The 25,293-nt window shown below is 37.5% G+C and overlaps 38 non-coding genes across 38 annotated transcripts; 19 read left to right on the top strand and 19 right to left on the bottom strand.

Moving 5' to 3' along the window:
* Positions 1-398: 398 nt before the first annotated feature.
* Trnal-caa (transfer RNA leucine (anticodon CAA)) lies at positions 399-513 on the bottom strand. Its single transcript has 2 exons — positions 476-513; positions 399-444 (listed from the first exon to the last, which is right to left on the bottom strand). It is a non-coding gene; the product is annotated as a tRNA-Leu (tRNA).
* Positions 514-885: 372 nt separating this feature from the next.
* Trnal-uag (transfer RNA leucine (anticodon UAG)) lies at positions 886-966 on the top strand. The gene has a single exon. It is a non-coding gene; the product is annotated as a tRNA-Leu (tRNA).
* Positions 967-1,739: 773 nt separating this feature from the next.
* On the bottom strand, positions 1,740-1,854 carry Trnal-caa (transfer RNA leucine (anticodon CAA)). Its single transcript has 2 exons — positions 1,817-1,854; positions 1,740-1,785 (listed from the first exon to the last, which is right to left on the bottom strand). It is a non-coding gene; the product is annotated as a tRNA-Leu (tRNA).
* Positions 1,855-2,226: 372 nt separating this feature from the next.
* On the top strand, positions 2,227-2,307 carry Trnal-uag (transfer RNA leucine (anticodon UAG)). Its single transcript has one exon. It is a non-coding gene; the product is annotated as a tRNA-Leu (tRNA).
* Positions 2,308-3,090: 783 nt separating this feature from the next.
* Positions 3,091-3,205, bottom strand: Trnal-caa (transfer RNA leucine (anticodon CAA)). The gene is made up of 2 exons: positions 3,168-3,205; positions 3,091-3,136 (listed from the first exon to the last, which is right to left on the bottom strand). It is a non-coding gene; the product is annotated as a tRNA-Leu (tRNA).
* A 372-nt stretch (positions 3,206-3,577) lies between these two features.
* Positions 3,578-3,658, top strand: Trnal-uag (transfer RNA leucine (anticodon UAG)). The gene has a single exon. It is a non-coding gene; the product is annotated as a tRNA-Leu (tRNA).
* A 781-nt stretch (positions 3,659-4,439) lies between these two features.
* Trnal-caa (transfer RNA leucine (anticodon CAA)) lies at positions 4,440-4,554 on the bottom strand. The gene is made up of 2 exons: positions 4,517-4,554; positions 4,440-4,485 (listed from the first exon to the last, which is right to left on the bottom strand). It is a non-coding gene; the product is annotated as a tRNA-Leu (tRNA).
* A 372-nt stretch (positions 4,555-4,926) lies between these two features.
* On the top strand, positions 4,927-5,007 carry Trnal-uag (transfer RNA leucine (anticodon UAG)). The gene has a single exon. It is a non-coding gene; the product is annotated as a tRNA-Leu (tRNA).
* A 763-nt stretch (positions 5,008-5,770) lies between these two features.
* Positions 5,771-5,885, bottom strand: Trnal-caa (transfer RNA leucine (anticodon CAA)). Its single transcript has 2 exons — positions 5,848-5,885; positions 5,771-5,816 (listed from the first exon to the last, which is right to left on the bottom strand). It is a non-coding gene; the product is annotated as a tRNA-Leu (tRNA).
* Positions 5,886-6,257: 372 nt separating this feature from the next.
* Positions 6,258-6,338, top strand: Trnal-uag (transfer RNA leucine (anticodon UAG)). Its single transcript has one exon. It is a non-coding gene; the product is annotated as a tRNA-Leu (tRNA).
* Positions 6,339-7,125: 787 nt separating this feature from the next.
* On the bottom strand, positions 7,126-7,240 carry Trnal-caa (transfer RNA leucine (anticodon CAA)). The gene is made up of 2 exons: positions 7,203-7,240; positions 7,126-7,171 (listed from the first exon to the last, which is right to left on the bottom strand). It is a non-coding gene; the product is annotated as a tRNA-Leu (tRNA).
* Positions 7,241-7,612: 372 nt separating this feature from the next.
* On the top strand, positions 7,613-7,693 carry Trnal-uag (transfer RNA leucine (anticodon UAG)). The gene has a single exon. It is a non-coding gene; the product is annotated as a tRNA-Leu (tRNA).
* Positions 7,694-8,452: 759 nt separating this feature from the next.
* On the bottom strand, positions 8,453-8,567 carry Trnal-caa (transfer RNA leucine (anticodon CAA)). The gene is made up of 2 exons: positions 8,530-8,567; positions 8,453-8,498 (listed from the first exon to the last, which is right to left on the bottom strand). It is a non-coding gene; the product is annotated as a tRNA-Leu (tRNA).
* A 372-nt stretch (positions 8,568-8,939) lies between these two features.
* Trnal-uag (transfer RNA leucine (anticodon UAG)) lies at positions 8,940-9,020 on the top strand. Its single transcript has one exon. It is a non-coding gene; the product is annotated as a tRNA-Leu (tRNA).
* A 771-nt stretch (positions 9,021-9,791) lies between these two features.
* Trnal-caa (transfer RNA leucine (anticodon CAA)) lies at positions 9,792-9,906 on the bottom strand. The gene is made up of 2 exons: positions 9,869-9,906; positions 9,792-9,837 (listed from the first exon to the last, which is right to left on the bottom strand). It is a non-coding gene; the product is annotated as a tRNA-Leu (tRNA).
* A 372-nt stretch (positions 9,907-10,278) lies between these two features.
* Positions 10,279-10,359, top strand: Trnal-uag (transfer RNA leucine (anticodon UAG)). Its single transcript has one exon. It is a non-coding gene; the product is annotated as a tRNA-Leu (tRNA).
* Positions 10,360-11,142: 783 nt separating this feature from the next.
* Trnal-caa (transfer RNA leucine (anticodon CAA)) lies at positions 11,143-11,257 on the bottom strand. Its single transcript has 2 exons — positions 11,220-11,257; positions 11,143-11,188 (listed from the first exon to the last, which is right to left on the bottom strand). It is a non-coding gene; the product is annotated as a tRNA-Leu (tRNA).
* Positions 11,258-11,629: 372 nt separating this feature from the next.
* Trnal-uag (transfer RNA leucine (anticodon UAG)) lies at positions 11,630-11,710 on the top strand. Its single transcript has one exon. It is a non-coding gene; the product is annotated as a tRNA-Leu (tRNA).
* Positions 11,711-12,477: 767 nt separating this feature from the next.
* Positions 12,478-12,592, bottom strand: Trnal-caa (transfer RNA leucine (anticodon CAA)). Its single transcript has 2 exons — positions 12,555-12,592; positions 12,478-12,523 (listed from the first exon to the last, which is right to left on the bottom strand). It is a non-coding gene; the product is annotated as a tRNA-Leu (tRNA).
* A 372-nt stretch (positions 12,593-12,964) lies between these two features.
* Positions 12,965-13,045, top strand: Trnal-uag (transfer RNA leucine (anticodon UAG)). The gene has a single exon. It is a non-coding gene; the product is annotated as a tRNA-Leu (tRNA).
* Positions 13,046-13,814: 769 nt separating this feature from the next.
* Positions 13,815-13,929, bottom strand: Trnal-caa (transfer RNA leucine (anticodon CAA)). The gene is made up of 2 exons: positions 13,892-13,929; positions 13,815-13,860 (listed from the first exon to the last, which is right to left on the bottom strand). It is a non-coding gene; the product is annotated as a tRNA-Leu (tRNA).
* Positions 13,930-14,301: 372 nt separating this feature from the next.
* On the top strand, positions 14,302-14,382 carry Trnal-uag (transfer RNA leucine (anticodon UAG)). Its single transcript has one exon. It is a non-coding gene; the product is annotated as a tRNA-Leu (tRNA).
* Positions 14,383-15,159: 777 nt separating this feature from the next.
* Positions 15,160-15,274, bottom strand: Trnal-caa (transfer RNA leucine (anticodon CAA)). The gene is made up of 2 exons: positions 15,237-15,274; positions 15,160-15,205 (listed from the first exon to the last, which is right to left on the bottom strand). It is a non-coding gene; the product is annotated as a tRNA-Leu (tRNA).
* A 372-nt stretch (positions 15,275-15,646) lies between these two features.
* On the top strand, positions 15,647-15,727 carry Trnal-uag (transfer RNA leucine (anticodon UAG)). The gene has a single exon. It is a non-coding gene; the product is annotated as a tRNA-Leu (tRNA).
* A 769-nt stretch (positions 15,728-16,496) lies between these two features.
* Positions 16,497-16,611, bottom strand: Trnal-caa (transfer RNA leucine (anticodon CAA)). The gene is made up of 2 exons: positions 16,574-16,611; positions 16,497-16,542 (listed from the first exon to the last, which is right to left on the bottom strand). It is a non-coding gene; the product is annotated as a tRNA-Leu (tRNA).
* Positions 16,612-16,983: 372 nt separating this feature from the next.
* Positions 16,984-17,064, top strand: Trnal-uag (transfer RNA leucine (anticodon UAG)). Its single transcript has one exon. It is a non-coding gene; the product is annotated as a tRNA-Leu (tRNA).
* Positions 17,065-17,819: 755 nt separating this feature from the next.
* Trnal-caa (transfer RNA leucine (anticodon CAA)) lies at positions 17,820-17,934 on the bottom strand. Its single transcript has 2 exons — positions 17,897-17,934; positions 17,820-17,865 (listed from the first exon to the last, which is right to left on the bottom strand). It is a non-coding gene; the product is annotated as a tRNA-Leu (tRNA).
* Positions 17,935-18,306: 372 nt separating this feature from the next.
* On the top strand, positions 18,307-18,387 carry Trnal-uag (transfer RNA leucine (anticodon UAG)). Its single transcript has one exon. It is a non-coding gene; the product is annotated as a tRNA-Leu (tRNA).
* Positions 18,388-19,156: 769 nt separating this feature from the next.
* On the bottom strand, positions 19,157-19,271 carry Trnal-caa (transfer RNA leucine (anticodon CAA)). The gene is made up of 2 exons: positions 19,234-19,271; positions 19,157-19,202 (listed from the first exon to the last, which is right to left on the bottom strand). It is a non-coding gene; the product is annotated as a tRNA-Leu (tRNA).
* A 372-nt stretch (positions 19,272-19,643) lies between these two features.
* Trnal-uag (transfer RNA leucine (anticodon UAG)) lies at positions 19,644-19,724 on the top strand. Its single transcript has one exon. It is a non-coding gene; the product is annotated as a tRNA-Leu (tRNA).
* Positions 19,725-20,493: 769 nt separating this feature from the next.
* On the bottom strand, positions 20,494-20,608 carry Trnal-caa (transfer RNA leucine (anticodon CAA)). Its single transcript has 2 exons — positions 20,571-20,608; positions 20,494-20,539 (listed from the first exon to the last, which is right to left on the bottom strand). It is a non-coding gene; the product is annotated as a tRNA-Leu (tRNA).
* Positions 20,609-20,980: 372 nt separating this feature from the next.
* On the top strand, positions 20,981-21,061 carry Trnal-uag (transfer RNA leucine (anticodon UAG)). The gene has a single exon. It is a non-coding gene; the product is annotated as a tRNA-Leu (tRNA).
* Positions 21,062-21,816: 755 nt separating this feature from the next.
* Positions 21,817-21,931, bottom strand: Trnal-caa (transfer RNA leucine (anticodon CAA)). Its single transcript has 2 exons — positions 21,894-21,931; positions 21,817-21,862 (listed from the first exon to the last, which is right to left on the bottom strand). It is a non-coding gene; the product is annotated as a tRNA-Leu (tRNA).
* Positions 21,932-22,303: 372 nt separating this feature from the next.
* On the top strand, positions 22,304-22,384 carry Trnal-uag (transfer RNA leucine (anticodon UAG)). Its single transcript has one exon. It is a non-coding gene; the product is annotated as a tRNA-Leu (tRNA).
* Positions 22,385-23,155: 771 nt separating this feature from the next.
* On the bottom strand, positions 23,156-23,270 carry Trnal-caa (transfer RNA leucine (anticodon CAA)). The gene is made up of 2 exons: positions 23,233-23,270; positions 23,156-23,201 (listed from the first exon to the last, which is right to left on the bottom strand). It is a non-coding gene; the product is annotated as a tRNA-Leu (tRNA).
* Positions 23,271-23,642: 372 nt separating this feature from the next.
* Positions 23,643-23,723, top strand: Trnal-uag (transfer RNA leucine (anticodon UAG)). The gene has a single exon. It is a non-coding gene; the product is annotated as a tRNA-Leu (tRNA).
* A 769-nt stretch (positions 23,724-24,492) lies between these two features.
* Trnal-caa (transfer RNA leucine (anticodon CAA)) lies at positions 24,493-24,607 on the bottom strand. Its single transcript has 2 exons — positions 24,570-24,607; positions 24,493-24,538 (listed from the first exon to the last, which is right to left on the bottom strand). It is a non-coding gene; the product is annotated as a tRNA-Leu (tRNA).
* Positions 24,608-24,979: 372 nt separating this feature from the next.
* On the top strand, positions 24,980-25,060 carry Trnal-uag (transfer RNA leucine (anticodon UAG)). The gene has a single exon. It is a non-coding gene; the product is annotated as a tRNA-Leu (tRNA).
* Positions 25,061-25,293: the final 233 nt, after the last annotated feature.

Here is a 25,293-nt window from a genome sequence, read left to right as displayed (position 1 = left end):
ATGAAGTTAATTCAGCGTTCTTTGGGAAAACGATAACATTCAAGAGTGAACAATTTCTTCTTCCGTCCTAAAAACTCACTCCTCCGTTTTAACGTTCTACCCACTATGTGAAATCTATTTTTGATAATTGAGGATGAATTTCATTTGGCTCTTTCCTCAAACTGAGTTTACATGAGCTATTTTCAATCCACTGATGGTTCAGCAATTGATAATCTTACTAAATTATGACACTCTGATTTGGACAAGAAAGTATAACATGAATGTCGCATATGAGGGTTTTTTTCTTTCGTAATAGCTTTTACTATATACTAAATGTTTAACCGTTAACAAATTCGCAAAAGACCATTTCATGAAACCATGTTACAAATGAAGTGTAGAAAGTGATCAAAAATATATGGTGTCAGATGTGGGATTCGAACCCACGCCCACATTCGTGGACCAGAACACTCATTCCCACGAATGGGAAGGTATTAACCTTGAGTCTGGCGCCTTAGACCACTCGGCCAACCTGACATGACAACAATTTGGCTAATTTTAATAGTTAACCATCGTCTAAGGTACGGAAAACATTATAACTGAATAACTTGTCCTTTTGGATTTTTATTAAATTCGTAATTGGCGCATTTTAGGATTTGAGGAATTTTTTCAACATCTCTAACCTTTTTTTCATCTGTCAAATGAACGTTTTATATGATTACTCAAAATTGTTCCACATGAAATTGAACATGGGCAAATCATTTCGTCTCACTTTCTTTTATTCCCTAAGCCTCCAATTCTCACTTGAACACTTCCCACTAGAACCATATAGGGCAAACTAAACAAACCAACATCTTTTTTCACGAAGCCAGTTGACAAATACATAAAATATCAGCAGAAAAGTCGTAAGGTAGCGTGGCCGAGCGGTCTAAGGCGCTGGTTTTAGGCACCAGTCTCATTGAGGCGTGGGTTCGAATCCCACCGCTGCCAAGAATTTTTTACTGAACAATTCAATTTTTCTATCCAAAAGACACTTTCCAACCCTGTCGATTATTTTGAGAGAGAGAGAGAGAGAGAGAGAGAGAGAGAGAGAGAGAGAGAGAGAGAGAGAGAGAGAGAGCTAAGAACGCGGACGAGGTTTTTTTTTTAAAAAGAATTCCTACAAATGAACGATAATGAATATTACCTGTTTCCAACTGACTACGAATTGCGAATTATCTACTTTCATGCACTTGATGCTTTCAGTCAGTACCTACATTTTTTTCCGTTTGCATTTTGGACACACCAGTCGGCTACACATTTGCACGGACTTCGTGCGTATTGAACGGTGGTTGGGAAAATCCAATCACAAACTTTAAAACAAACATGAAGTTAATTCAGCGTTCTTTGGGAAAACGATAACATTCAAGAGTGAACAATTTCTTCTTCCGTCCTAAAAACTCACTCCTCCGTTTTAACGTTCTACCCACTATGTGAAATCTATTTTTGATAATTGAGGATGAATTTCATTTGGCTCTTTCCTCAAACTGAGTTTACATGAGCTATTTTCAATCCACTGATGGTTCAGCAATTGATAATCTTACTAAATTATGACACTCTGATTTGGACAAGAAAGTATAACATGAATGTCGCATATGAGGGTTTTTTTCTTTCGTAATAGCTTTTACTATATACTAAATGTTTAACCGTTAACAAATTCGCAAAAGACCATTTCATGAAACCATGTTACAAATGAAGTGTAGAAAGTGATCAAAAATATATGGTGTCAGATGTGGGATTCGAACCCACGCCCACATTCGTGGACCAGAACACTCATTCCCACGAATGGGAAGGTATTAACCTTGAGTCTGGCGCCTTAGACCACTCGGCCAACCTGACATGACAACAATTTGGCTAATTTTAATAGTTAACCATCGTCTAAGGTACGGAAAACATTATAACTGAATAACTTGTCCTTTTGGATTTTTATTAAATTCGTAATTGGCGCATTTTAGGATTTGAGGAATTTTTTCAACATCTCTAACCTTTTTTTCATCTGTCAAATGAACGTTTTATATGATTACTCAAAATTGTTCCACATGAAATTGAACATGGGCAAATCATTTCGTCTCACTTTCTTTTATTCCCTAAGCCTCCAATTCTCACTTGAACACTTCCCACTAGAACCATATAGGGCAAACTAAACAAACCAACATCTTTTTTCACGAAGCCAGTTGACAAATACATAAAATATCAGCAGAAAAGTCGTAAGGTAGCGTGGCCGAGCGGTCTAAGGCGCTGGTTTTAGGCACCAGTCTCATTGAGGCGTGGGTTCGAATCCCACCGCTGCCAAGAATTTTTTACTGAACAATTCAATTTTTCTATCCAAAAGACACTTTCCAACCCTGTCGATTATTTTGAGAGAGAGAGAGAGAGAGAGAGAGAGAGAGAGAGAGAGAGAGAGAGAGAGAGAGAGAGAGAGAGAGAGAGAGCTAAGAACGCGGACGAGGTTTTTTTTTTAAAAAGAATTCCTACAAATGAACGATAATGAATATTACCTGTTTCCAACTGACTACGAATTGCGAATTATCTACTTTCATGCACTTGATGCTTTCAGTCAGTACCTACATTTTTTTCCGTTTGCATTTTGGACACACCAGTCGGCTACACATTTGCACGGACTTCATGCGTATTGAACGGTGGTTGGGAAAATCCAATCACAAACTTTAAAACAAACATGAAGTTAATTCAGCGTTCTTTGGGAAAACGATAACATTCAAGAGTGAACAATTTCTTCTTCCGTCCTAAAAACTCACTCCTCCGTTTTAACGTTCTACCCACTATGTGAAATCTATTTTTGATAATTGAGGATGAATTTCATTTGGCTCTTTCCTCAAACTGAGTTTACATGAGCTATTTTCAATCCACTGATGGTTCAGCAATTGATAATCTTACTAAATTATGACACTCTGATTTGGACAAGAAAGTATAACATGAATGTCGCATATGAGGGTTTTTTTCTTTCGTAATAGCTTTTACTATATACTAAATGTTTAACCGTTAACAAATTCGCAAAAGACCATTTCATGAAACCATGTTACAAATGAAGTGTAGAAAGTGATCAAAAATATATGGTGTCAGATGTGGGATTCGAACCCACGCCCACATTCGTGGACCAGAACACTCATTCCCACGAATGGGAAGGTATTAACCTTGAGTCTGGCGCCTTAGACCACTCGGCCAACCTGACATGACAACAATTTGGCTAATTTTAATAGTTAACCATCGTCTAAGGTACGGAAAACATTATAACTGAATAACTTGTCCTTTTGGATTTTTATTAAATTCGTAATTGGCGCATTTTAGGATTTGAGGAATTTTTTCAACATCTCTAACCTTTTTTTCATCTGTCAAATGAACGTTTTATATGATTACTCAAAATTGTTCCACATGAAATTGAACATGGGCAAATCATTTCGTCTCACTTTCTTTTATTCCCTAAGCCTCCAATTCTCACTTGAACACTTCCCACTAGAACCATATAGGGCAAACTAAACAAACCAACATCTTTTTTCACGAAGCCAGTTGACAAATACATAAAATATCAGCAGAAAAGTCGTAAGGTAGCGTGGCCGAGCGGTCTAAGGCGCTGGTTTTAGGCACCAGTCTCATTGAGGCGTGGGTTCGAATCCCACCGCTGCCAAGAATTTTTTACTGAACAATTCAATTTTTCTATCCAAAAGACACTTTCCAACCCTGTCGATTATTTTGAGAGAGAGAGAGAGAGAGAGAGAGAGAGAGAGAGAGAGAGAGAGAGAGAGAGAGAGAGAGAGAGAGAGAGCTAAGAACGCGGACGAGGTTTTTTTTTTAAAAAGAATTCCTACAAATGAACGATAATGAATATTACCTGTTTCCAACTGACTACGAATTGCGAATTATCTACTTTCATGCACTTGATGCTTTCAGTCAGTACCTACATTTTTTTCCGTTTGCATTTTGGACACACCAGTCGGCTACACATTTGCACGGACTTCATGCGTATTGAACGGTGGTTGGGAAAATCCAATCACAAACTTTAAAACAAACATGAAGTTAATTCAGCGTTCTTTGGGAAAACGATAACATTCAAGAGTGAACAATTTCTTCTTCCGTCCTAAAAACTCACTCCTCCGTTTTAACGTTCTACCCACTATGTGAAATCTATTTTTGATAATTGAGGATGAATTTCATTTGGCTCTTTCCTCAAACTGAGTTTACATGAGCTATTTTCAATCCACTGATGGTTCAGCAATTGATAATCTTACTAAATTATGACACTCTGATTTGGACAAGAAAGTATAACATGAATGTCGCATATGAGGGTTTTTTTCTTTCGTAATAGCTTTTACTATATACTAAATGTTTAACCGTTAACAAATTCGCAAAAGACCATTTCATGAAACCATGTTACAAATGAAGTGTAGAAAGTGATCAAAAATATATGGTGTCAGATGTGGGATTCGAACCCACGCCCACATTCGTGGACCAGAACACTCATTCCCACGAATGGGAAGGTATTAACCTTGAGTCTGGCGCCTTAGACCACTCGGCCAACCTGACATGACAACAATTTGGCTAATTTTAATAGTTAACCATCGTCTAAGGTACGGAAAACATTATAACTGAATAACTTGTCCTTTTGGATTTTTATTAAATTCGTAATTGGCGCATTTTAGGATTTGAGGAATTTTTTCAACATCTCTAACCTTTTTTTCATCTGTCAAATGAACGTTTTATATGATTACTCAAAATTGTTCCACATGAAATTGAACATGGGCAAATCATTTCGTCTCACTTTCTTTTATTCCCTAAGCCTCCAATTCTCACTTGAACACTTCCCACTAGAACCATATAGGGCAAACTAAACAAACCAACATCTTTTTTCACGAAGCCAGTTGACAAATACATAAAATATCAGCAGAAAAGTCGTAAGGTAGCGTGGCCGAGCGGTCTAAGGCGCTGGTTTTAGGCACCAGTCTCATTGAGGCGTGGGTTCGAATCCCACCGCTGCCAAGAATTTTTTACTGAACAATTCAATTTTTCTATCCAAAAGACACTTTCCAACCCTGTCGATTATTTTGAGAGAGAGAGAGAGAGAGAGAGAGAGAGAGAGAGAGAGAGAGAGAGAGAGAGCTAAGAACGCGGACGAGGTTTTTTTTTTAAAAAGAATTCCTACAAATGAACGATAATGAATATTACCTGTTTCCAACTGACTACGAATTGCGAATTATCTACTTTCATGCACTTGATGCTTTCAGTCAGTACCTACATTTTTTTCCGTTTGCATTTTGGACACACCAGTCGGCTACACATTTGCACGGACTTCATGCGTATTGAACGGTGGTTGGGAAAATCCAATCACAAACTTTAAAACAAACATGAAGTTAATTCAGCGTTCTTTGGGAAAACGATAACATTCAAGAGTGAACAATTTCTTCTTCCGTCCTAAAAACTCACTCCTCCGTTTTAACGTTCTACCCACTATGTGAAATCTATTTTTGATAATTGAGGATGAAATTCATTTGGCTCTTTCCTCAAACTGAGTTTACATGAGCTATTTTCAATCCACTGATGGTTCAGCAATTGATAATCTTACTAAATTATGACACTCTGATTTGGACAAGAAAGTATAACATGAATGTCGCATATGAGGGTTTTTTTCTTTCGTAATAGCTTTTACTATATACTAAATGTTTAACCGTTAACAAATTCGCAAAAGACCATTTCATGAAACCATGTTACAAATGAAGTGTAGAAAGTGATCAAAAATATATGGTGTCAGATGTGGGATTCGAACCCACGCCCACATTCGTGGACCAGAACACTCATTCCCACGAATGGGAAGGTATTAACCTTGAGTCTGGCGCCTTAGACCACTCGGCCAACCTGACATGACAACAATTTGGCTAATTTTAATAGTTAACCATCGTCTAAGGTACGGAAAACATTATAACTGAATAACTTGTCCTTTTGGATTTTTATTAAATTCGTAATTGGCGCATTTTAGGATTTGAGGAATTTTTTCAACATCTCTAACCTTTTTTTCATCTGTCAAATGAACGTTTTATATGATTACTCAAAATTGTTCCACATGAAATTGAACATGGGCAAATCATTTCGTCTCACTTTCTTTTATTCCCTAAGCCTCCAATTCTCACTTGAACACTTCCCACTAGAACCATATAGGGCAAACTAAACAAACCAACATCTTTTTTCACGAAGCCAGTTGACAAATACATAAAATATCAGCAGAAAAGTCGTAAGGTAGCGTGGCCGAGCGGTCTAAGGCGCTGGTTTTAGGCACCAGTCTCATTGAGGCGTGGGTTCGAATCCCACCGCTGCCAAGAATTTTTTACTGAACAATTCAATTTTTCTATCCAAAAGACACTTTCCAACCCTGTCGATTATTTTGAGAGAGAGAGAGAGAGAGAGAGAGAGAGAGAGAGAGAGAGAGAGAGAGAGAGAGAGAGAGAGAGAGAGAGAGAGAGCTAAGAACGCGGACGAGGTTTTTTTTTTAAAAAGAATTCCTACAAATGAACGATAATGAATATTACCTGTTTCCAACTGACTACGAATTGCGAATTATCTACTTTCATGCACTTGATGCTTTCAGTCAGTACCTACATTTTTTTCCGTTTGCATTTTGGACACACCAGTCGGCTACACATTTGCACGGACTTCATGCGTATTGAACGGTGGTTGGGAAAATCCAATCACAAACTTTAAAACAAACATGAAGTTAATTCAGCGTTCTTTGGGAAAACGATAACATTCAAGAGTGAACAATTTCTTCTTCCGTCCTAAAAACTCACTCCTCCGTTTTAACGTTCTACCCACTATGTGAAATCTATTTTTGATAATTGAGGATGAATTTCATTTGGCTCTTTCCTCAAACTGAGTTTACATGAGCTATTTTCAATCCACTGATGGTTCAGCAATTGATAATCTTACTAAATTATGACACTCTGATTTGGACAAGAAAGTATAACATGAATGTCGCATATGAGGGTTTTTTTCTTTCGTAATAGCTTTTACTATATACTAAATGTTTAACCGTTAACAAATTCGCAAAAGACCATTTCATGAAACCATGTTACAAATGAAGTGTAGAAAGTGATCAAAAATATATGGTGTCAGATGTGGGATTCGAACCCACGCCCACATTCGTGGACCAGAACACTCATTCCCACGAATGGGAAGGTATTAACCTTGAGTCTGGCGCCTTAGACCACTCGGCCAACCTGACATGACAACAATTTGGCTAATTTTAATAGTTAACCATCGTCTAAGGTACGGAAAACATTATAACTGAATAACTTGTCCTTTTGGATTTTTATTAAATTCGTAATTGGCGCATTTTAGGATTTGAGGAATTTTTTCAACATCTCTAACCTTTTTTTCATCTGTCAAATGAACGTTTTATATGATTACTCAAAATTGTTCCACATGAAATTGAACATGGGCAAATCATTTCGTCTCACTTTCTTTTATTCCCTAAGCCTCCAATTCTCACTTGAACACTTCCCACTAGAACCATATAGGGCAAACTAAACAAACCAACATCTTTTTTCACGAAGCCAGTTGACAAATACATAAAATATCAGCAGAAAAGTCGTAAGGTAGCGTGGCCGAGCGGTCTAAGGCGCTGGTTTTAGGCACCAGTCTCATTGAGGCGTGGGTTCGAATCCCACCGCTGCCAAGAATTTTTTACTGAACAATTCAATTTTTCTATCCAAAAGACACTTTCCAACCCTGTCGATTATTTTGAGAGAGAGAGAGAGAGAGAGAGAGAGAGAGAGAGAGAGAGAGAGAGAGCTAAGAACGCGGACGAGGTTTTTTTTTTAAAAAGAATTCCTACAAATGAACGATAATGAATATTACCTGTTTCCAACTGACTACGAATTGCGAATTATCTACTTTCATGCACTTGATGCTTTCAGTCAGTACCTACATTTTTTTCCGTTTGCATTTTGGACACACCAGTCGGCTACACATTTGCACGGACTTCATGCGTATTGAACGGTGGTTGGGAAAATCCAATCACAAACTTTAAAACAAACATGAAGTTAATTCAGCGTTCTTTGGGAAAACGATAACATTCAAGAGTGAACAATTTCTTCTTCCGTCCTAAAAACTCACTCCTCCGTTTTAACGTTCTACCCACTATGTGAAATCTATTTTTGATAATTGAGGATGAATTTCATTTGGCTCTTTCCTCAAACTGAGTTTACATGAGCTATTTTCAATCCACTGATGGTTCAGCAATTGATAATCTTACTAAATTATGACACTCTGATTTGGACAAGAAAGTATAACATGAATGTCGCATATGAGGGTTTTTTTCTTTCGTAATAGCTTTTACTATATACTAAATGTTTAACCGTTAACAAATTCGCAAAAGACCATTTCATGAAACCATGTTACAAATGAAGTGTAGAAAGTGATCAAAAATATATGGTGTCAGATGTGGGATTCGAACCCACGCCCACATTCGTGGACCAGAACACTCATTCCCACGAATGGGAAGGTATTAACCTTGAGTCTGGCGCCTTAGACCACTCGGCCAACCTGACATGACAACAATTTGGCTAATTTTAATAGTTAACCATCGTCTAAGGTACGGAAAACATTATAACTGAATAACTTGTCCTTTTGGATTTTTATTAAATTCGTAATTGGCGCATTTTAGGATTTGAGGAATTTTTTCAACATCTCTAACCTTTTTTTCATCTGTCAAATGAACGTTTTATATGATTACTCAAAATTGTTCCACATGAAATTGAACATGGGCAAATCATTTCGTCTCACTTTCTTTTATTCCCTAAGCCTCCAATTCTCACTTGAACACTTCCCACTAGAACCATATAGGGCAAACTAAACAAACCAACATCTTTTTTCACGAAGCCAGTTGACAAATACATAAAATATCAGCAGAAAAGTCGTAAGGTAGCGTGGCCGAGCGGTCTAAGGCGCTGGTTTTAGGCACCAGTCTCATTGAGGCGTGGGTTCGAATCCCACCGCTGCCAAGAATTTTTTACTGAACAATTCAATTTTTCTATCCAAAAGACACTTTCCAACCCTGTCGATTATTTTGAGAGAGAGAGAGAGAGAGAGAGAGAGAGAGAGAGAGAGAGAGAGAGAGAGAGAGAGAGAGCTAAGAACGCGGACGAGGTTTTTTTTTTAAAAAGAATTCCTACAAATGAACGATAATGAATATTACCTGTTTCCAACTGACTACGAATTGCGAATTATCTACTTTCATGCACTTGATGCTTTCAGTCAGTACCTACATTTTTTTCCGTTTGCATTTTGGACACACCAGTCGGCTACACATTTGCACGGACTTCATGCGTATTGAACGGTGGTTGGGAAAATCCAATCACAAACTTTAAAACAAACATGAAGTTAATTCAGCGTTCTTTGGGAAAACGATAACATTCAAGAGTGAACAATTTCTTCTTCCGTCCTAAAAACTCACTCCTCCGTTTTAACGTTCTACCCACTATGTGAAATCTATTTTTGATAATTGAGGATGAATTTCATTTGGCTCTTTCCTCAAACTGAGTTTACATGAGCTATTTTCAATCCACTGATGGTTCAGCAATTGATAATCTTACTAAATTATGACACTCTGATTTGGACAAGAAAGTATAACATGAATGTCGCATATGAGGGTTTTTTTCTTTCGTAATAGCTTTTACTATATACTAAATGTTTAACCGTTAACAAATTCGCAAAAGACCATTTCATGAAACCATGTTACAAATGAAGTGTAGAAAGTGATCAAAAATATATGGTGTCAGATGTGGGATTCGAACCCACGCCCACATTCGTGGACCAGAACACTCATTCCCACGAATGGGAAGGTATTAACCTTGAGTCTGGCGCCTTAGACCACTCGGCCAACCTGACATGACAACAATTTGGCTAATTTTAATAGTTAACCATCGTCTAAGCTACGGAAAACATTATAACTGAATAACTTGTCCTTTTGGATTTTTATTAAATTCGTAATTGGCGCATTTTAGGATTTGAGGAATTTTTTCAACATCTCTAACCTTTTTTTCATCTGTCAAATGAACGTTTTATATGATTACTCAAAATTGTTCCACATGAAATTGAACATGGGCAAATCATTTCGTCTCACTTTCTTTTATTCCCTAAGCCTCCAATTCTCACTTGAACACTTCCCACTAGAACCATATAGGGCAAACTAAACAAACCAACATCTTTTTTCACGAAGCCAGTTGACAAATACATAAAATATCAGCAGAAAAGTCGTAAGGTAGCGTGGCCGAGCGGTCTAAGGCGCTGGTTTTAGGCACCAGTCTCATTGAGGCGTGGGTTCGAATCCCACCGCTGCCAAGAATTTTTTACTGAACAATTCAATTTTTCTATCCAAAAGACACTTTCCAACCCTGTCGATTATTTTGAGAGAGAGAGAGAGAGAGAGAGAGAGAGAGAGAGAGAGAGAGAGAGAGAGAGAGAGAGAGAGAGAGAGAGAGCTAAGAACGCGGACGAGGTTTTTTTTTTAAAAAGAATTCCTACAAATGAACGATAATGAATATTACCTGTTTCCAACTGACTACGAATTGCGAATTATCTACTTTCATGCACTTGATGCTTTCAGTCAGTACCTACATTTTTTTCCGTTTGCATTTTGGACACACCAGTCGGCTACACATTTGCACGGACTTCATGCGTATTGAACGGTGGTTGGGAAAATCCAATCACAAACTTTAAAACAAACATGAAGTTAATTCAGCGTTCTTTGGGAAAACGATAACATTCAAGAGTGAACAATTTCTTCTTCCGTCCTAAAAACTCACTCCTCCGTTTTAACGTTCTACCCACTATGTGAAATCTATTTTTGATAATTGAGGATGAATTTCATTTGGCTCTTTCCTCAAACTGAGTTTACATGAGCTATTTTCAATCCACTGATGGTTCAGCAATTGATAATCTTACTAAATTATGACACTCTGATTTGGACAAGAAAGTATAACATGAATGTCGCATATGAGGGTTTTTTTCTTTCGTAATAGCTTTTACTATATACTAAATGTTTAACCGTTAACAAATTCGCAAAAGACCATTTCATGAAACCATGTTACAAATGAAGTGTAGAAAGTGATCAAAAATATATGGTGTCAGATGTGGGATTCGAACCCACGCCCACATTCGTGGACCAGAACACTCATTCCCACGAATGGGAAGGTATTAACCTTGAGTCTGGCGCCTTAGACCACTCGGCCAACCTGACATGACAACAATTTGGCTAATTTTAATAGTTAACCATCGTCTAAGGTACGGAAAACATTATAACTGAATAACTTGTCCTTTTGGATTTTTATTAAATTCGTAATTGGCGCATTTTAGGATTTGAGGAATTTTTTCAACATCTCTAACCTTTTTTTCATCTGTCAAATGAACGTTTTATATGATTACTCAAAATTGTTCCACATGAAATTGAACATGGGCAAATCATTTCGTCTCACTTTCTTTTATTCCCTAAGCCTCCAATTCTCACTTGAACACTTCCCACTAGAACCATATAGGGCAAACTAAACAAACCAACATCTTTTTTCACGAAGCCAGTTGACAAATACATAAAATATCAGCAGAAAAGTCGTAAGGTAGCGTGGCCGAGCGGTCTAAGGCGCTGGTTTTAGGCACCAGTCTCATTGAGGCGTGGGTTCGAATCCCACCGCTGCCAAGAATTTTTTACTGAACAATTCAATTTTTCTATCCAAAAGACACTTTCCAACCCTGTCGATTATTTTGAGAGAGAGAGAGAGAGAGAGAGAGAGAGAGAGAGAGAGAGAGAGAGAGAGAGAGAGCTAAGAACGCGGACGAGGTTTTTTTTTTAAAAAGAATTCCTACAAATGAACGATAATGAATATTACCTGTTTCCAACTGACTACGAATTGCGAATTATCTACTTTCATGCACTTGATGCTTTCAGTCAGTACCTACATTTTTTTCCGTTTGCATTTTGGACACACCAGTCGGCTACACATTTGCACGGACTTCATGCGTATTGAACGGTGGTTGGGAAAATCCAATCACAAACTTTAAAACAAACATGAAGTTAATTCAGCGTTCTTTGGGAAAACGATAACATTCAAGAGTGAACAATTTCTTCTTCCGTCCTAAAAACTCACTCCTCCGTTTTAACGTTCTACCCACTATGTGAAATCTATTTTTGATAATTGAGGATGAATTTCATTTGGCTCTTTCCTCAAACTGAGTTTACATGAGCTATTTTCAATCCACTGATGGTTCAGCAATTGATAATCTTACTAAATTATGACACTCTGATTTGGACAAGAAAGTATAACATGAATGTCGCATATGAGGGTTTTTTTCTTTCGTAATAGCTTTTACTATATACTAAATGTTTAACCGTTAACAAATTCGCAAAAGACCATTTCATGAAACCATGTTACAAATGAAGTGTAGAAAGTGATCAAAAATATATGGTGTCAGATGTGGGATTCGAACCCACGCCCACATTCGTGGACCAGAACACTCATTCCCACGAATGGGAAGGTATTAACCTTGAGTCTGGCGCCTTAGACCACTCGGCCAACCTGACATGACAACAATTTGGCTAATTTTAATAGTTAACCATCGTCTAAGGTACGGAAAACATTATAACTGAATAACTTGTCCTTTTGGATTTTTATTAAATTCGTAATTGGCGCATTTTAGGATTTGAGGAATTTTTTCAACATCTCTAACCTTTTTTTCATCTGTCAAATGAACGTTTTATATGATTACTCAAAATTGTTCCACATGAAATTGAACATGGGCAAATCATTTCGTCTCACTTTCTTTTATTCCCTAAGCCTCCAATTCTCACTTGAACACTTCCCACTAGAACCATATAGGGCAAACTAAACAAACCAACATCTTTTTTCACGAAGCCAGTTGACAAATACATAAAATATCAGCAGAAAAGTCGTAAGGTAGCGTGGCCGAGCGGTCTAAGGCGCTGGTTTTAGGCACCAGTCTCATTGAGGCGTGGGTTCGAATCCCACCGCTGCCAAGAATTTTTTACTGAACAATTCAATTTTTCTATCCAAAAGACACTTTCCAACCCTGTCGATTATTTTGAGAGAGAGAGAGAGAGAGAGAGAGAGAGAGAGAGAGAGAGAGAGAGAGAGAGAGAGAGCTAAGAACGCGGACGAGGTTTTTTTTTTAAAAAGAATTCCTACAAATGAACGATAATGAATATTACCTGTTTCCAACTGACTACGAATTGCGAATTATCTACTTTCATGCACTTGATGCTTTCAGTCAGTACCTACATTTTTTTCCGTTTGCATTTTGGACACACCAGTCGGCTACACATTTGCACGGACTTCATGCGTATTGAACGGTGGTTGGGAAAATCCAATCACAAACTTTAAAACAAACATGAAGTTAATTCAGCGTTCTTTGGGAAAACGATAACATTCAAGAGTGAACAATTTCTTCTTCCGTCCTAAAAACTCACTCCTCCGTTTTAACGTTCTACCCACTATGTGAAATCTATTTTTGATAATTGAGGATGAATTTCATTTGGCTCTTTCCTCAAACTGAGTTTACATGAGCTATTTTCAATCCACTGATGGTTCAGCAATTGATAATCTTACTAAATTATGACACTCTGATTTGGACAAGAAAGTATAACATGAATGTCGCATATGAGGGTTTTTTTCTTTCGTAATAGCTTTTACTATATACTAAATGTTTAACCGTTAACAAATTCGCAAAAGACCATTTCATGAAACCATGTTACAAATGAAGTGTAGAAAGTGATCAAAAATATATGGTGTCAGATGTGGGATTCGAACCCACGCCCACATTCGTGGACCAGAACACTCATTCCCACGAATGGGAAGGTATTAACCTTGAGTCTGGCGCCTTAGACCACTCGGCCAACCTGACATGACAACAATTTGGCTAATTTTAATAGTTAACCATCGTCTAAGGTACGGAAAACATTATAACTGAATAACTTGTCCTTTTGGATTTTTATTAAATTCGTAATTGGCGCATTTTAGGATTTGAGGAATTTTTTCAACATCTCTAACCTTTTTTTCATCTGTCAAATGAACGTTTTATATGATTACTCAAAATTGTTCCACATGAAATTGAACATGGGCAAATCATTTCGTCTCACTTTCTTTTATTCCCTAAGCCTCCAATTCTCACTTGAACACTTCCCACTAGAACCATATAGGGCAAACTAAACAAACCAACATCTTTTTTCACGAAGCCAGTTGACAAATACATAAAATATCAGCAGAAAAGTCGTAAGGTAGCGTGGCCGAGCGGTCTAAGGCGCTGGTTTTAGGCACCAGTCTCATTGAGGCGTGGGTTCGAATCCCACCGCTGCCAAGAATTTTTTACTGAACAATTCAATTTTTCTATCCAAAAGACACTTTCCAACCCTGTCGATTATTTTGAGAGAGAGAGAGAGAGAGAGAGAGAGAGAGAGAGAGAGAGAGAGAGAGAGAGAGAGAGAGAGAGAGCTAAGAACGCGGACGAGGTTTTTTTTTTAAAAAGAATTCCTACAAATGAACGATAATGAATATTACCTGTTTCCAACTGACTACGAATTGCGAATTATCTACTTTCATGCACTTGATGCTTTCAGTCAGTACCTACATTTTTTTCCGTTTGCATTTTGGACACACCAGTCGGCTACACATTTGCACGGACTTCATGCGTATTGAACGGTGGTTGGGAAAATCCAATCACAAACTTTAAAACAAACATGAAGTTAATTCAGCGTTCTTTGGGAAAACGATAACATTCAAGAGTGAACAATTTCTTCTTCCGTCCTAAAAACTCACTCCTCCGTTTTAACGTTCTACCCACTATGTGAAATCTATTTTTGATAATTGAGGATGAATTTCATTTGGCTCTTTCCTCAAACTGAGTTTACATGAGCTATTTTCAATCCACTGATGGTTCAGCAATTGATAATCTTACTAAATTATGACACTCTGATTTGGACAAGAAAGTATAACATGAATGTCGCATATGAGGGTTTTTTTCTTTCGTAATAGCTTTTACTATATACTAAATGTTTAACCGTTAACAAATTCGCAAAAGACCATTTCATGAAACCATGTTACAAATGAAGTGTAGAAAGTGATCAAAAATATATGGTGTCAGATGTGGGATTCGAACCCACGCCCACATTCGTGGACCAGAACACTCATTCCCACGAATGGGAAGGTATTAACCTTGAGTCTGGCGCCTTAGACCACTCGGCCAACCTGACATGACAACAATTTGGCTAATTTTAATAGTTAACCATCGTCTAAGGTACGGAAAACATTATAACTGAATAACTTGTCCTTTTGGATTTTTATTAAATTCGTAATTGGCGCATTTTAGGATTTGAGGAATTTTTTCAACATCTCTAACCTTTTTTTCATCTGTCAAATGAACGTTTTATATGATTACTCAAAATTGTTCCACATGAAATTGAACATGGGCAAATCATTTCGTCTCACTTTCTTTTATTCCCTAAGCCTCCAATTCTCACTTGAACACTTCCCACTAGAACCATATAGGGCAAACTAAACAAACCAACATCTTTTTTCACGAAGCCAGTTGACAAATACATAAAATATCAGCAGAAAAGTCGTAAGGTAGCGTGGCCGAGCGGTCTAAGGCGCTGGTTTTAGGCACCAGTCTCATTGAGGCGTGGGTTCGAATCCCACCGCTGCCAAGAATTTTTTACTGAACAATTCAATTTTTCTATCCAAAAGACACTTTCCAACCCTGTCGATTATTTTGAGAGAGAGAGAGAGAGAGAGAGAGAGAGAGAGAGAGAGAGAGAGAGAGAGAGAGAGAGCTAAGAACGCGGACGAGGTTTTTTTTTTAAAAAGAATTCCTACAAATGAACGATAATGAATATTACCTGTTTCCAACTGACTACGAATTGCGAATTATCTACTTTCATGCACTTGATGCTTTCAGTCAGTACCTACATTTTTTTCCGTTTGCATTTTGGACACACCAGTCGGCTACACATTTGCACGGACTTCATGCGTATTGAACGGTGGTTGGGAAAATCCAATCACAAACTTTAAAACAAACATGAAGTTAATTCAGCGTTCTTTGGGAAAACGATAACATTCAAGAGTGAACAATTTCTTCTTCCGTCCTAAAAACTCACTCCTCCGTTTTAACGTTCTACCCACTATGTGAAATCTATTTTTGATAATTGAGGATGAATTTCATTTGGCTCTTTCCTCAAACTGAGTTTACATGAGCTATTTTCAATCCACTGATGGTTCAGCAATTGATAATCTTACTAAATTATGACACTCTGATTTGGACAAGAAAGTATAACATGAATGTCGCATATGAGGGTTTTTTTCTTTCGTAATAGCTTTTACTATATACTAAATGTTTAACCGTTAACAAATTCGCAAAAGACCATTTCATGAAACCATGTTACAAATGAAGTGTAGAAAGTGATCAAAAATATATGGTGTCAGATGTGGGATTCGAACCCACGCCCACATTCGTGGACCAGAACACTCATTCCCACGAATGGGAAGGTATTAACCTTGAGTCTGGCGCCTTAGACCACTCGGCCAACCTGACATGACAACAATTTGGCTAATTTTAATAGTTAACCATCGTCTAAGGTACGGAAAACATTATAACTGAATAACTTGTCCTTTTGGATTTTTATTAAATTCGTAATTGGCGCATTTTAGGATTTGAGGAATTTTTTCAACATCTCTAACCTTTTTTTCATCTGTCAAATGAACGTTTTATATGATTACTCAAAATTGTTCCACATGAAATTGAACATGGGCAAATCATTTCGTCTCACTTTCTTTTATTCCCTAAGCCTCCAATTCTCACTTGAACACTTCCCACTAGAACCATATAGGGCAAACTAAACAAACCAACATCTTTTTTCACGAAGCCAGTTGACAAATACATAAAATATCAGCAGAAAAGTCGTAAGGTAGCGTGGCCGAGCGGTCTAAGGCGCTGGTTTTAGGCACCAGTCTCATTGAGGCGTGGGTTCGAATCCCACCGCTGCCAAGAATTTTTTACTGAACAATTCAATTTTTCTATCCAAAAGACACTTTCCAACCCTGTCGATTATTTTGAGAGAGAGAGAGAGAGAGAGAGAGAGAGAGAGAGAGAGAGAGAGCTAAGAACGCGGACGAGGTTTTTTTTTTAAAAAGAATTCCTACAAATGAACGATAATGAATATTACCTGTTTCCAACTGACTACGAATTGCGAATTATCTACTTTCATGCACTTGATGCTTTCAGTCAGTACCTACATTTTTTTCCGTTTGCATTTTGGACACACCAGTCGGCTACACATTTGCACGGACTTCATGCGTATTGAACGGTGGTTGGGAAAATCCAATCACAAACTTTAAAACAAACATGAAGTTAATTCAGCGTTCTTTGGGAAAACGATAACATTCAAGAGTGAACAATTTCTTCTTCCGTCCTAAAAACTCACTCCTCCGTTTTAACGTTCTACCCACTATGTGAAATCTATTTTTGATAATTGAGGATGAATTTCATTTGGCTCTTTCCTCAAACTGAGTTTACATGAGCTATTTTCAATCCACTGATGGTTCAGCAATTGATAATCTTACTAAATTATGACACTCTGATTTGGACAAGAAAGTATAACATGAATGTCGCATATGAGGGTTTTTTTCTTTCGTAATAGCTTTTACTATATACTAAATGTTTAACCGTTAACAAATTCGCAAAAGACCATTTCATGAAACCATGTTACAAATGAAGTGTAGAAAGTGATCAAAAATATATGGTGTCAGATGTGGGATTCGAACCCACGCCCACATTCGTGGACCAGAACACTCATTCCCACGAATGGGAAGGTATTAACCTTGAGTCTGGCGCCTTAGACCACTCGGCCAACCTGACATGACAACAATTTGGCTAATTTTAATAGTTAACCATCGTCTAAGGTACGGAAAACATTATAACTGAATAACTTGTCCTTTTGGATTTTTATTAAATTCGTAATTGGCGCATTTTAGGATTTGAGGAATTTTTTCAACATCTCTAACCTTTTTTTCATCTGTCAAATGAACGTTTTATATGATTACTCAAAATTGTTCCACATGAAATTGAACATGGGCAAATCATTTCGTCTCACTTTCTTTTATTCCCTAAGCCTCCAATTCTCACTTGAACACTTCCCACTAGAACCATATAGGGCAAACTAAACAAACCAACATCTTTTTTCACGAAGCCAGTTGACAAATACATAAAATATCAGCAGAAAAGTCGTAAGGTAGCGTGGCCGAGCGGTCTAAGGCGCTGGTTTTAGGCACCAGTCTCATTGAGGCGTGGGTTCGAATCCCACCGCTGCCAAGAATTTTTTACTGAACAATTCAATTTTTCTATCCAAAAGACACTTTCCAACCCTGTCGATTATTTTGAGAGAGAGAGAGAGAGAGAGAGAGAGAGAGAGAGAGAGAGAGAGAGAGAGAGAGAGAGCTAAGAACGCGGACGAGGTTTTTTTTTTAAAAAGAATTCCTACAAATGAACGATAATGAATATTACCTGTTTCCAACTGACTACGAATTGCGAATTATCTACTTTCATGCACTTGATGCTTTCAGTCAGTACCTACATTTTTTTCCGTTTGCATTTTGGACACACCAGTCGGCTACACATTTGCACGGACTTCATGCGTATTGAACGGTGGTTGGGAAAATCCAATCACAAACTTTAAAACAAACATGAAGTTAATTCAGCGTTCTTTGGGAAAACGATAACATTCAAGAGTGAACAATTTCTTCTTCCGTCCTAAAAACTCACTCCTCCGTTTTAACGTTCTACCCACTATGTGAAATCTATTTTTGATAATTGAGGATGAATTTCATTTGGCTCTTTCCTCAAACTGAGTTTACATGAGCTATTTTCAATCCACTGATGGTTCAGCAATTGATAATCTTACTAAATTATGACACTCTGATTTGGACAAGAAAGTATAACATGAATGTCGCATATGAGGGTTTTTTTCTTTCGTAATAGCTTTTACTATATACTAAATGTTTAACCGTTAACAAATTCGCAAAAGACCATTTCATGAAACCATGTTACAAATGAAGTGTAGAAAGTGATCAAAAATATATGGTGTCAGATGTGGGATTCGAACCCACGCCCACATTCGTGGACCAGAACACTCATTCCCACGAATGGGAAGGTATTAACCTTGAGTCTGGCGCCTTAGACCACTCGGCCAACCTGACATGACAACAATTTGGCTAATTTTAATAGTTAACCATCGTCTAAGGTACGGAAAACATTATAACTGAATAACTTGTCCTTTTGGATTTTTATTAAATTCGTAATTGGCGCATTTTAGGATTTGAGGAATTTTTTCAACATCTCTAACCTTTTTTTCATCTGTCAAATGAACGTTTTATATGATTACTCAAAATTGTTCCACATGAAATTGAACATGGGCAAATCATTTCGTCTCACTTTCTTTTATTCCCTAAGCCTCCAATTCTCACTTGAACACTTCCCACTAGAACCATATAGGGCAAACTAAACAAACCAACATCTTTTTTCACGAAGCCAGTTGACAAATACATAAAATATCAGCAGAAAAGTCGTAAGGTAGCGTGGCCGAGCGGTCTAAGGCGCTGGTTTTAGGCACCAGTCTCATTGAGGCGTGGGTTCGAATCCCACCGCTGCCAAGAATTTTTTACTGAACAATTCAATTTTTCTATCCAAAAGACACTTTCCAACCCTGTCGATTATTTTGAGAGAGAGAGAGAGAGAGAGAGAGAGAGAGAGAGAGAGAGAGAGAGAGAGAGAGAGAGCTAAGAACGCGGACGAGGTTTTTTTTTTAAAAAGAATTCCTACAAATGAACGATAATGAATATTACCTGTTTCCAACTGACTACGAATTGCGAATTATCTACTTTCATGCACTTGATGCTTTCAGTCAGTACCTACATTTTTTTCCGTTTGCATTTTGGACACACCAGTCGGCTACACATTTGCACGGACTTCATGCGTATTGAACGGTGGTTGGGAAAATCCAATCACAAACTTTAAAACAAACATGAAGTTAATTCAGCGTTCTTTGGGAAAACGATAACATTCAAGAGTGAACAATTTCTTCTTCCGTCCTAAAAACTCACTCCTCCGTTTTAACGTTCTACCCACTATGTGAAATCTATTTTTGATAATTGAGGATGAATTTCATTTGGCTCTTTCCTCAAACTGAGTTTACATGAGCTATTTTCAATCCACTGATGGTTCAGCAATTGATAATCTTACTAAATTATGACACTCTGATTTGGACAAGAAAGTATAACATGAATGTCGCATATGAGGGTTTTTTTCTTTCGTAATAGCTTTTACTATATACTAAATGTTTAACCGTTAACAAATTCGCAAAAGACCATTTCATGAAACCATGTTACAAATGAAGTGTAGAAAGTGATCAAAAATATATGGTGTCAGATGTGGGATTCGAACCCACGCCCACATTCGTGGACCAGAACACTCATTCCCACGAATGGGAAGGTATTAACCTTGAGTCTGGCGCCTTAGACCACTCGGCCAACCTGACATGACAACAATTTGGCTAATTTTAATAGTTAACCATCGTCTAAGGTACGGAAAACATTATAACTGAATAACTTGTCCTTTTGGATTTTTATTAAATTCGTAATTGGCGCATTTTAGGATTTGAGGAATTTTTTCAACATCTCTAACCTTTTTTTCATCTGTCAAATGAACGTTTTATATGATTACTCAAAATTGTTCCACATGAAATTGAACATGGGCAAATCATTTCGTCTCACTTTCTTTTATTCCCTAAGCCTCCAATTCTCACTTGAACACTTCCCACTAGAACCATATAGGGCAAACTAAACAAACCAACATCTTTTTTCACGAAGCCAGTTGACAAATACATAAAATATCAGCAGAAAAGTCGTAAGGTAGCGTGGCCGAGCGGTCTAAGGCGCTGGTTTTAGGCACCAGTCTCATTGAGGCGTGGGTTCGAATCCCACCGCTGCCAAGAATTTTTTACTGAACAATTCAATTTTTCTATCCAAAAGACACTTTCCAACCCTGTCGATTATTTTGAGAGAGAGAGAGAGAGAGAGAGAGAGAGAGAGAGAGAGAGAGAGCTAAGAACGCGGACGAGGTTTTTTTTTTAAAAAGAATTCCTACAAATGAACGATAATGAATATTACCTGTTTCCAACTGACTACGAATTGCGAATTATCTACTTTCATGCACTTGATGCTTTCAGTCAGTACCTACATTTTTTTCCGTTTGCATTTTGGACACACCAGTCGGCTACACATTTGCACGGACTTCATGCGTATTGAACGGTGGTTGGGAAAATCCAATCACAAACTTTAAAACAAACATGAAGTTAATTCAGCGTTCTTTGGGAAAACGATAACATTCAAGAGTGAACAATTTCTTCTTCCGTCCTAAAAACTCACTCCTCCGTTTTAACGTTCTACCCACTATGTGAAATCTATTTTTGATAATTGAGGATGAATTTCATTTGGCTCTTTCCTCAAACTGAGTTTACATGAGCTATTTTCAATCCACTGATGGTTCAGCAATTGATAATCTTACTAAATTATGACACTCTGATTTGGACAAGAAAGTATAACATGAATGTCGCATATGAGGGTTTTTTTCTTTCGTAATAGCTTTTACTATATACTAAATGTTTAACCGTTAACAAATTCGCAAAAGACCATTTCATGAAACCATGTTACAAATGAAGTGTAGAAAGTGATCAAAAATATATGGTGTCAGATGTGGGATTCGAACCCACGCCCACATTCGTGGACCAGAACACTCATTCCCACGAATGGGAAGGTATTAACCTTGAGTCTGGCGCCTTAGACCACTCGGCCAACCTGACATGACAACAATTTGGCTAATTTTAATAGTTAACCATCGTCTAAGGTACGGAAAACATTATAACTGAATAACTTGTCCTTTTGGATTTTTATTAAATTCGTAATTGGCGCATTTTAGGATTTGAGGAATTTTTTCAACATCTCTAACCTTTTTTTCATCTGTCAAATGAACGTTTTATATGATTACTCAAAATTGTTCCACATGAAATTGAACATGGGCAAATCATTTCGTCTCACTTTCTTTTATTCCCTAAGCCTCCAATTCTCACTTGAACACTTCCCACTAGAACCATATAGGGCAAACTAAACAAACCAACATCTTTTTTCACGAAGCCAGTTGACAAATACATAAAATATCAGCAGAAAAGTCGTAAGGTAGCGTGGCCGAGCGGTCTAAGGCGCTGGTTTTAGGCACCAGTCTCATTGAGGCGTGGGTTCGAATCCCACCGCTGCCAAGAATTTTTTACTGAACAATTCAATTTTTCTATCCAAAAGACACTTTCCAACCCTGTCGATTATTTTGAGAGAGAGAGAGAGAGAGAGAGAGAGAGAGAGAGAGAGAGAGAGAGAGAGAGAGAGAGAGCTAAGAACGCGGACGAGGTTTTTTTTTTAAAAAGAATTCCTACAAATGAACGATAATGAATATTACCTGTTTCCAACTGACTACGAATTGCGAATTATCTACTTTCATGCACTTGATGCTTTCAGTCAGTACCTACATTTTTTTCCGTTTGCATTTTGGACACACCAGTCGGCTACACATTTGCACGGACTTCATGCGTATTGAACGGTGGTTGGGAAAATCCAATCACAAACTTTAAAACAAACATGAAGTTAATTCAGCGTTCTTTGGGAAAACGATAACATTCAAGAGTGAACAATTTCTTCTTCCGTCCTAAAAACTCACTCCTCCGTTTTAACGTTCTACCCACTATGTGAAATCTATTTTTGATAATTGAGGATGAATTTCATTTGGCTCTTTCCTCAAACTGAGTTTACATGAGCTATTTTCAATCCACTGATGGTTCAGCAATTGATAATCTTACTAAATTATGACACTCTGATTTGGACAAGAAAGTATAACATGAATGTCGCATATGAGGGTTTTTTTCTTTCGTAATAGCTTTTACTATATACTAAATGTTTAACCGTTAACAAATTCGCAAAAGACCATTTCATGAAACCATGTTACAAATGAAGTGTAGAAAGTGATCAAAAATATATGGTGTCAGATGTGGGATTCGAACCCACGCCCACATTCGTGGACCAGAACACTCATTCCCACGAATGGGAAGGTATTAACCTTGAGTCTGGCGCCTTAGACCACTCGGCCAACCTGACATGACAACAATTTGGCTAATTTTAATAGTTAACCATCGTCTAAGGTACGGAAAACATTATAACTGAATAACTTGTCCTTTTGGATTTTTATTAAATTCGTAATTGGCGCATTTTAGGATTTGAGGAATTTTTTCAACATCTCTAACCTTTTTTTCATCTGTCAAATGAACGTTTTATATGATTACTCAAAATTGTTCCACATGAAATTGAACATGGGCAAATCATTTCGTCTCACTTTCTTTTATTCCCTAAGCCTCCAATTCTCACTTGAACACTTCCCACTAGAACCATATAGGGCAAACTAAACAAACCAACATCTTTTTTCACGAAGCCAGTTGACAAATACATAAAATATCAGCAGAAAAGTCGTAAGGTAGCGTGGCCGAGCGGTCTAAGGCGCTGGTTTTAGGCACCAGTCTCATTGAGGCGTGGGTTCGAATCCCACCGCTGCCAAGAATTTTTTACTGAACAATTCAATTTTTCTATCCAAAAGACACTTTCCAACCCTGTCGATTATTTTGAGAGAGAGAGAGAGAGAGAGAGAGAGAGAGAGAGAGAGAGAGAGAGAGAGAGAGAGAGCTAAGAACGCGGACGAGGTTTTTTTTTTAAAAAGAATTCCTACAAATGAACGATAATGAATATTACCTGTTTCCAACTGACTACGAATTGCGAATTATCTACTTTCATGCACTTGATGCTTTCAGTCAGTACCTACATTTTTTTCCGTTTGCATTTTGGACACACCAGTCGGCTACACATTTGCACGGACTTCATGCGTATTGAACGGTGGTTGGGAAAATCCAATCACAAACTTTAAAACAAACATGAAGTTAATTCAGCGTTCTTTGGGAAAACGATAACATTCAAGAGTGAACAATTTCTTCTTCCGTCCTAAAAACTCACTCCTCCGTTTTAACGTTCTACCCACTATGTGAAATCTATTTTTGATAATTGAGGATGAATTTCATTTGGCTCTTTCCTCAAACTGAGTTTACATGAGCTATTTTCAATCCACTGATGGTTCAGCAATTGATAATCTTACTAAATTATGACACTCTGATTTGGACAAGAAAGTATAACATGAATGTCGCATATGAGGGTTTTTTTCTTTCGTAATAGCTTTTACTATATACTAAATGTTTAACCGTTAACAAATTCGCAAAAGACCATTTCATGAAACCATGTTACAAATGAAGTGTAGAAAGTGATCAAAAATATATGGTGTCAGATGTGGGATTCGAACCCACGCCCACATTCGTGGACCAGAACACTCATTCCCACGAATGGGAAGGTATTAACCTTGAGTCTGGCGCCTTAGACCACTCGGCCAACCTGACATGACAACAATTTGGCTAATTTTAATAGTTAACCATCGTCTAAGGTACGGAAAACATTATAACTGAATAACTTGTCCTTTTGGATTTTTATTAAATTCGTAATTGGCGCATTTTAGGATTTGAGGAATTTTTTCAACATCTCTAACCTTTTTTTCATCTGTCAAATGAACGTTTTATATGATTACTCAAAATTGTTCCACATGAAATTGAACATGGGCAAATCATTTCGTCTCACTTTCTTTTATTCCCTAAGCCTCCAATTCTCACTTGAACACTTCCCACTAGAACCATATAGGGCAAACTAAACAAACCAACATCTTTTTTCACGAAGCCAGTTGACAAATACATAAAATATCAGCAGAAAAGTCGTAAGGTAGCGTGGCCGAGCGGTCTAAGGCGCTGGTTTTAGGCACCAGTCTCATTGAGGCGTGGGTTCGAATCCCACCGCTGCCAAGAATTTTTTACTGAACAATTCAATTTTTCTATCCAAAAGACACTTTCCAACCCTGTCGATTATTTTGAGAGAGAGAGAGAGAGAGAGAGAGAGAGAGAGAGAGAGAGAGAGAGAGAGAGAGAGCTAAGAACGCGGACGAGGTTTTTTTTTTAAAAAGAATTCCTACAAATGAACGATAATGAATATTACCTGTTTCCAACTGACTACGAATTGCGAATTATCTACTTTCATG

This window comes from Mytilus galloprovincialis, chromosome 10 (genome assembly GCF_965363235.1).
Source record: "Mytilus galloprovincialis chromosome 10, xbMytGall1.hap1.1, whole genome shotgun sequence".
Classification (NCBI taxonomy): Eukaryota; Metazoa; Mollusca; class Bivalvia; order Mytilida; family Mytilidae; genus Mytilus; species Mytilus galloprovincialis.
The sequence above is the reverse complement of the archived record's forward strand: the minus strand, read 5'-3'. Positions and strand labels throughout refer to the sequence as shown.